This window comes from Loxodonta africana, chromosome 19, assembly GCF_030014295.1.
Source record: "Loxodonta africana isolate mLoxAfr1 chromosome 19, mLoxAfr1.hap2, whole genome shotgun sequence".
NCBI classification, from domain to species: Eukaryota; Metazoa; Chordata; class Mammalia; order Proboscidea; family Elephantidae; genus Loxodonta; species Loxodonta africana.
The window spans coordinates 21,903,581-21,911,740 of record NC_087360.1 but is presented as its reverse complement, the minus strand read 5'-3'; the positions used below and the strand labels follow the sequence as shown (position 1 = coordinate 21,911,740).

The following is an 8,160-nucleotide window of genomic DNA, read 5'->3' as shown; positions in this document are numbered from 1 at the left end:
AGTGTCCTTTATGGAGGAGGGAATCCCTAAAGAATGGAAATTAAAACAATCACAAGTTTAGTTTTCTCTGAAAACTGCACATGTTGAGGGGTTAAGACCTGAAGAACCCACCACCACCTAGGAAAGATGAGGAGTCCCGAAGGACGGCAGTGGCAGAGGAGAGAAGAGGAAGGCATGGATCTGAAGGATGTTCATCAGAGAGAGTCCATAGAAGTTGTAACTAATTTGGTGTGCAGGGTGGTTCAGAGAGAGGAATATGTGTCTGATCATATTATCAGCTAGTGAAATATGTCTCATGCTTTGTGTAATAAGATTATGAAAGTGAACAGGTTTGTATTGGTCAGCATTTGCAGTTGCACACTCAGTAATTACCCTTGTTAATTTATTCTGGAACTTACGGGCCTATGCATTTAAGTCTTGTTGCCTCACCTGGCTGCACCGTCCTGAGATGCTCTATTCTGTCTCACTTTATGGAAATAACTTTTGTGTTTCTCTTTCCCCCTTTCAAGGACAGGTCTTGCCAAAAAGAAGTCCCCCCTACATATGCTCCACCACAGCCTCTCATTGAAAACAGGCTCAAAAATCAGGCCTGTGGGCCCAGAGGGGTTTGTATCACTTCCTCATCTTCTGAGTCAACATGAGTAAGTAAAGCTACTCCCACTGCCATGAGCACAGTAATAGTCAGCCTTCTCCTCAGGCTGCAGCCCAGAAATGAGCAAGAGCCCTGCATTGGCCGAGGCATCTTTGGATCCAGAGAAGCACCAGGGATGCTGACACCCTGGTGTTTGTCTGAGATACTAGGGAGGGCTTCCTGGTTTCTGATGGTGCCAGAATGTGTGGAAGTCACTCACACTGTAGCCATTGCTCAGGATGTTCCCAGGGACGTTGAAAGGGAGGGCGGCTGAGTCAGAACAGGTTGGGGAGGGAATCTACAAATCAGGGCTTCAAAGCAGTTCTTTCTAGGTTCAGTCATGGCCATGGAAGTGACACCAGAACAGACTCAATTTTTTTAAATGTGAGTGAGCCAGAATGGTAACCGAAATGGGAAAAATTACGGGTCAAAGCCCTGCTAGAAACTTAAGTTCCTTCTTAGCAAACAAGGGCAGCATACACATTTTGTAGCACTCAAACCTCTCGCTTGCTGAATTTTGAGCAGTCAGAAACAGCAGTGCCCACTCAAAGATGGCAGCTGACCTAGCCACTTTGAATCTGTGTTGCTCTCCACAGCTCTGCGATAATCCAGTTTCAAGCATGAGGCTCCTGAAAGGGCTCACTACACCTCTGAGTCTCCCATTCTAGGGCTTTGACAGGAATTTTTCCTGTTCCAATTACTGTTTGGGATCATCCAAATTGTGAAAATTTGGGACTCTTCCAGTTCTGCTTCATTGCCCATGACTGAACTGGTTCAAACCAGTTTGAAACCCTTCTGCAAACACAGATACTTGTGGGTTATGGGCAAGGACCAGGGGGAAGCTGCTGGAAGATCTGAGCCAGAGGAAACTGACACAATTCAGGGCACTTTCCAGGGTATCTGAGTCCTGTCTCTACCTGAACTGTAAGAGAGGGGCACGAGGAGGAGAAGAGTCCAGGCTGTGGTGGACACAGCCCTGCTGAGGCTCCACAGAGGAACTGAGCTGCCCTAGGCCTCCTTTGATTTCCACCCTTGCCAGAGGAGGGGTTGTTCGGCAAGTACGTTTTTATCCCTTCACTGTCCCAGCCCTTTCCTGAGCCCTGATGTTGGAGCTCAGCTCACACCCAAGACCAAGAGAATGAAGGTTTGGTTTACCTCCTGGGAGAGCCCTGAAAGGAAGCACCTGCTGACACAGTACAAATATCCTTGCTCAGGGGACTCTGCCAGGCCAGAGAACAGGCACCTGTGACCTGAATCTCTATCAGGGAGCACAGGGTCCAGACTTCCAGGCCTGGGCTCTTTTGAATGAATGACCCTTACTGAGTCCCAGGGTAGGAACCAAAAGGTGGTCCACAGTGCCTCCTACTGGTCACAGGGTACAACCTCACCAGCAGAGACCTGAGAGCCCAGCTGATTTCTGCTGTTCACGAGGTCACTGTCTCTGTCCATACATGGATGGTGTGACTCCCTCATAGTGTGATTCCTACAAACTGTGTTTGATAGCTACAGTCTCTCATCCCTAGAAGGAGTCCTGGTCTGTGGGAGTATAAACACGTATATAACACCTGAAGGTATCATGCCCTTCTCTTGCTCCCCCAACCTTGAGCCCTAGGCAGGGTGGAACTTTTTATGCAGATCAGCTCCCCAGACAGGGTTCTAGCTTGGGGAGTAGGAAGCTCAGCTCCAGTTTTTAGTCTTACTTGGCATCTGCGTGTTTGCTGCCCTCTGCTGGCCCAATGGTGCTCTGATCAACCACGATGCAGTCAAAGGCTTTAAGGATACCCACCTCTCGTAGTAAATGTGGGTCCCAAATCGTGTGAGCACTATGCTTTTTTGATGACTTGGGCCAACTCCAAGTGTCTCCTCCTCCCCTGTCTCTGCACAGGAAATCACCCACCATGTCCCTGAACACCTAACTCACAGTTATCCTTAGAAGAATATCACCCCAGTTGTCTATCATAAGAGAGGTGGAGTCCATCTCTTCACTCAACAATATTTACAATGTGCCAACTACATGCTGCATGTGGCTTGAGTTTGGGACAGGCATAAATCAAGAGAATAACGTTCTTTCTACTTCGGTGAGTAGCATCTGGGGTCTTAAAAGCCTGTGAGTGGCCATCTAAGGTACTCCACTGGTCTTACTCCTTTGGAAGCAAGGAAGAATGAAGAAAACTAAAGATACAAGGGAAAGATTAGTCCAAAGGACTAATGGACCACATCTACCACAGCCTCCACCAGACTGAGTCCAGTACAATGAGATAGTGCCTGGCTATCACTGCCAACTGCTCTGGCAGGGATCACAATAGAGGGTCCCGGACAGAGCTGGAGAAAAATGTTGAACAAAATTCTAACTCAAAAAGAAACACCAGACTTGCTGGTCTGACAGAGGCTGGAGAAACCCTGAGAGTATGGGTTTTTAACCAATGCCATAGAACAATGTGTGTACTAACTGTTTGATGAGAAACTAGTTTGTTCTGTAAACCTTCATCTGAAGTACAATAAAAAATAAATAAATAGATTAAAAAGACCAGACTTGCTGGCCTCACAGAGACTGGAGAAACCCTGCAAGTATGGCCCCAGACACCCTTTCAGCTCAGTAATGAAGTCACTCCTGTGGTTCACCCGTCAGCCAAAGACTGGACAGGCCCACAAAAAAAAAAAAAAAATGAGAGTAAAGAGGCACAGGAATCCAGAGGCAGGGACTAGGGGGCAGGAGGGAACAGGAAAGCTGGTAATAGGGAATCCAAGGTTGAAAAGTGAGAATGTTGACATGTTGTGGGCTTGTTAACCAATGTCATAGAACAATGTGTGTACAGACTGTTTAATGAGAAACTAGTTTGTTCTGTACACTTTCATCTAAAGTACAATAAAAAAATTTTTTTAAAAGGAGAGAATAATGTTCCTGATCCATGGGGTTTTCAGTTCAGCCCGGAAGGCAGACTCTGTTTGCACTATGAAAGCATGTTTGATGTTGCATCCCTGACGCTTTGAGAATGGCAACCTATGGGCTCTTGCTTGATCTAGTAATTAGTAGGCATGAGAAGGTGTCTAAAAATAAACAAAGTTGAAAATGAGACTTGAAGAATATCAGGAGTTCACCATTTGAAGGGCATGTGAGAGAGTTCTAGACAGCAGATTTCTTTTCCTTCTCTCAAGGCCTGTTCATCAAATTAGAGTCTACACAGCATGTTGTCAATTTCTCTTTAGCCAAAACCTTTGGGGAACCATGTGCAGAGTACAGAGCTTCTGCTCTGAGCAACATCCTTCTCCCAGGTTTCTTGCTCTGAAAATCTCAGCCATCTCTACACCTCTGACAGCTCACGTCTGTCTCAACTCAGTAAGACCCTCATGATCACCTTGAGCTTCATATACTATAGCCCATAAAGCACCTGACTGAAAGATATGGCCACTGTGGGGCCTGTCTGTGTCTGTATGTATGTGTGCATGTGTGTGTGTGTGCGTGTGCACTCACGTGTGTGTGTGTGTGTGTGTGTTTCCTTCTCTGTGGGCTCGAAGCCTGATACAGTTTTCCACTGCCCAATGTCTAGAAACAGGTATTTCATGTTTTGTGTCCTCTGTTATAGTTGGTCCATGGTGGGAAGGGTAGATCTGTTGCCATTCAATGGATCATGACCAGAATAAAAAATTGATATCCATTTGAGTTTTGTTATAAGTGTCCTTGCCCATTTCTCCTATTAGAATTCAGTATACTTTACCATCCCACCACCGAGGTGCTTTTCACAGGCCCAAAAGTAATGATCTCTGACAATTCTGTTGAGGGACCATGTGCATTTACAGAAAGTAAAGCCTGAAACATCAATGTCAGGAAGTCCTGATCCTTTGCAAAGCCACACGGATCCTTCTGCAGCCTTTCCCAGACTATAACCTCCACTTCTGCACTATGCAAACTAAGAGATGGGACTAAGCTGGAGTTCCTCTATTTTGGTTGCATATTTTTTGAACACGAGTAAGTTTAAAAATTAATACTACTCAGGTCCCACCCCACAGCTTTTGATTTAGTTGGGTTGAAGTGAAGCACAGACATTTTTTTCAACTATCTCCAAGATTGGTGACCACTGGTCTAGGAAATCTTTTGAATTCTTTATTTGCAATCTCTGAAACTGTAACAAGTACATTTTCCCTGGGAAACACCATCAAGTAAAATAAGAGGAACCATCTTTTGATGCCGTCACTGTTGAATATTGCATTATTGTTGTGGTCTTGACTTAATCTTGTAGTTTGTCAAGCAGTCTATGATGTTTCTTCAAAGAGCATGGCCTAAATAACAATGCTTGAAAACAGTGGAGGTGATTATGTCTTCTTTCTTGGCAACTTAGCATCTGGGCCTGGCCTGAGGCTCCCCAGAGGCCCAGGGCAGAACCAGCTGCTGGGTTGTGAGCTTTGCGCAGAGACATAGAGACAGGTGTCTGGTTTGGCAGATCCTCAGCGACAGGCCTACAACACCCTCTGCTGCCCTAGGCCAGGTCCATCCATGTCTGTGACCAGATTGGCATTTAATTAAATAGGAACAGAGGGAAAAAACAGACAATTGCTTGTAGAAATTCTAAGAATCCAGATTATAATTTATGAAGCTTCTCTTAGACCTGCAGGTGGTCAGGTCATAGAGCATCAGTTAGGGAAGGAAAGCCCTGGAGACAACATGCTGGATGAGAGAGGGTGGGGAAGGCTTTGTGGCTGGAATGTTCTTCTTGCACAGACCACAAAATACTGACTTTCAACCTTAGGAGAGGCAAGGTCACATAAAGGCTGTTTTTCATTCCTTCCTCATTGGTATAAATTCCATATCATTGTCATCTCCCCTGTGGTAGAGTCAATCACTCTTATTTGTCCCTCACCCCTAAAACCCAGGTACTGATCATCTGAGATAAATTTTCCCATGACTTTAGAAACAGCCAAAGGTGTTTAACTTTTTAAGATTTTACCTCTACTATTCTCAATCCCTCTCTCTCTCCCCTCCTTTCAGCCTCTCTTTCTGCCTTAATCTCCATATGTGTAAAATGTACTATCTATCATGTTCCTAGAATTCCCAAATTTCTTAATTTAAAATTTAAGTAAGTTATCTTCAAAGGGTGGTCATTCAAATGAACCTAGGCGAGGCAGCAGTGAGGAGCTTGAATGAGTCTCAGTGCTTTGATCTAGATCAGAGAATGTCCTTGTGCCCCCTACGTAGTGACATTGCACAAGAATAGCAGGGCACATCAGGTTCTGTCTTTATATTTTCATTATTAGTGCAGGCTTAGGTACTGAACTTCATAGCAGCCTAACATAACCATCTAATTTTGAGGGATGTCATGGCAGGTTTCCCAACATGTCTGACTCCCCTCTTTAGTAATAAGAAAACATTCAACACTTTCAGTGATTTGGGGCACTAGATGCTCTTTCTAGCAGCCATGTGCCAGTCTTGATAGCAAAGCAGACAAAACAGCTTTTGTCTCACTTTGCCATTCTTTGGGTCACTGTGCTTTACCTAAATGGCACTTCATCGCTCTGAGATATGCCACAGATGTAGTCAGCCTCATCCTCAGGCTAGACTTTGGTGATGGTCAGTTTGCAGTCAGCCCCAGAGCTGGAGCCTGAAGAAGCAATCAGGGATTCGTCACACTTGCTGTGGCTTCCATCACTGTTAACGTACATCACATACCAAGGGCCTTCCCTTGCCTCAGTTGATACCATGAAAGGAAGTGGTTACTATGCTTACTGCTCAGGGTGCAGGTGAGTTTGATTGAGGCTCCTAGGGAGGCTAATGCATAGGGTGGCTGAGTCAGCATAGGCTAGGAGAGGGTTCCTGAAGATGAAGACAGCCATTATGACTGGGGGAAGGACATAACTGGAATGAGATGGGAAGATAATTTCAGGGAGGTAGGGAATTAGGGTTCTGCAGACCATCCTGACCTGCGCAGTGAAGGAGGAGGGTGAAGAAGGGGAGCTGAGTCCAGGCCATGGGACAGACACCACAGAGCTCTGCTGAGCAGAAACATTGCAGGTCTCTCTTATCCTTCTCAAATACCAGGGGAGAGAAGGACCCTTCATACAAATGTGCTCCTCTTCCCCTGGCCAATCAATGCCTTCCTAGGCCCTGTGTGTATCCCCAATGGTTGAGTATCATTTCTGGGAGGGTTGGCCTGGCCTAAGACTCCCCAGGGGCGCAGAGAGGAAGAAAGTCTCCCTGTAAGCCTCCCACGGGTATGTTTCCTTACAGAGTCAGTCCAAGAGGCAAGGATGGGACTATCTAGCTGAGCCTGGCACATTCTCTGAGCAGCACTACACCAAACACAGGTAGGGGGCTCGGTAATTTTTTGCCAAGTACAATCATGTGTCTCGCTGCACTGGCCACGTTGTCTTGGCCCAGGATGAGGCATGTACTGGGGAGTCAGCTGTGGAACTGCTCCTCCCTAGAGTCGAATGTGGCACATAGTAGGGGTTCAGTAAATGGTGTGACTGGATGGACTTTGAATCTTTGGACTTTCCTTAATTAGATACACTGTGCTCTGTGTCCCTGGTTCTGCCCTGGCCCCATCATGGACTCAGTCCCCAGGGAAGACTTACACCAGGCTTTGAGGAATCCTTATTTAATTTCAAAGCATCAGACAATGTATGGCTGCAAAGGATAGGCTTTGGGAGTAGAATTTGAGAGCAGAAGTACTTTCCTTGAAGTGGGTTTGAGACGTTAGCTTTTAGCCAAACAAGGGAGAACAGGTGTCTTGGCCAAGGATGGGTGCTGCACACGAAAGTCCTGTCATTGGGTGCAGCTTTTGTGTCTCACTTCCCCATTGATCTGGAGTAGTGTGTGAGCATTAACGCTGTTGTCCCGGGCTAAGCAGTAATAATCAGCCTTATCCTCAGGCTGGAGCCCAGAAATGCTCAGGTTGGCCATGTTCCCTGACCCGGAACCTGAGAAATGGGACCCTTGAGGGCCTACTACTGCTATCATAGATGAGGAGTTTGGGGGCATTGCCAGGGAGCTCCTGGAACCAGTGCAGATATCCACGCCCAACATTGCTGCTGCTTCCAGTGAAGGAGATGGTGACCGTCTGCCCCACAGACTTAGACTTCGCAGATGGCTGAGTTAGCACAGACTAGGCCCAGGACCCTGAAAGGCAAGAGAGACAAAGGAGTGAGAGAGGCAGGGTAAGTGAGAGAGGCAGGGTCAGTGAACAGGTACACACAACCAGTGATCCCCGGTCCTTTTGTCCCCAGCCCTGATGCCCGGCCTGCAGCCGCCTCTCCAGTAAATGAGGTGGGTGAGAAGAGGAGCCCAGGCCATGGTGGAAATCCACACACTGCTCTGCGTCCTGAGACCCTCAGCTGGGCCTGGGCACGGGCACCCGAAGTCCTTCTTATGTCCTCCAGCAGCTAAAGTGAGGGAGGGACCTTTGTGCAAAACAGCCCCCTTGCCTGAGATGTCCAAGGCCCAACCTGAGCCCTGAATCTTACCCTCGCCTAGAACATTACTTTGGGAGGGGATGGAGCTGGAGCAGGGTGGCTGGTCTGTGGTTCCCAGGACCCTG

General features: G+C 47.0%; 1 pseudogene; it reads right to left on the bottom strand.

Annotated features, from left to right (window-relative positions):
* Nucleotides 1-625: 625 nt before the first annotated feature.
* Nucleotides 626-7,916, bottom strand: LOC135228274 (probable non-functional immunoglobulin lambda variable 1-50; annotated as a pseudogene).
* Between the last annotated feature and the right edge of the window lie 244 nt (nt 7,917-8,160).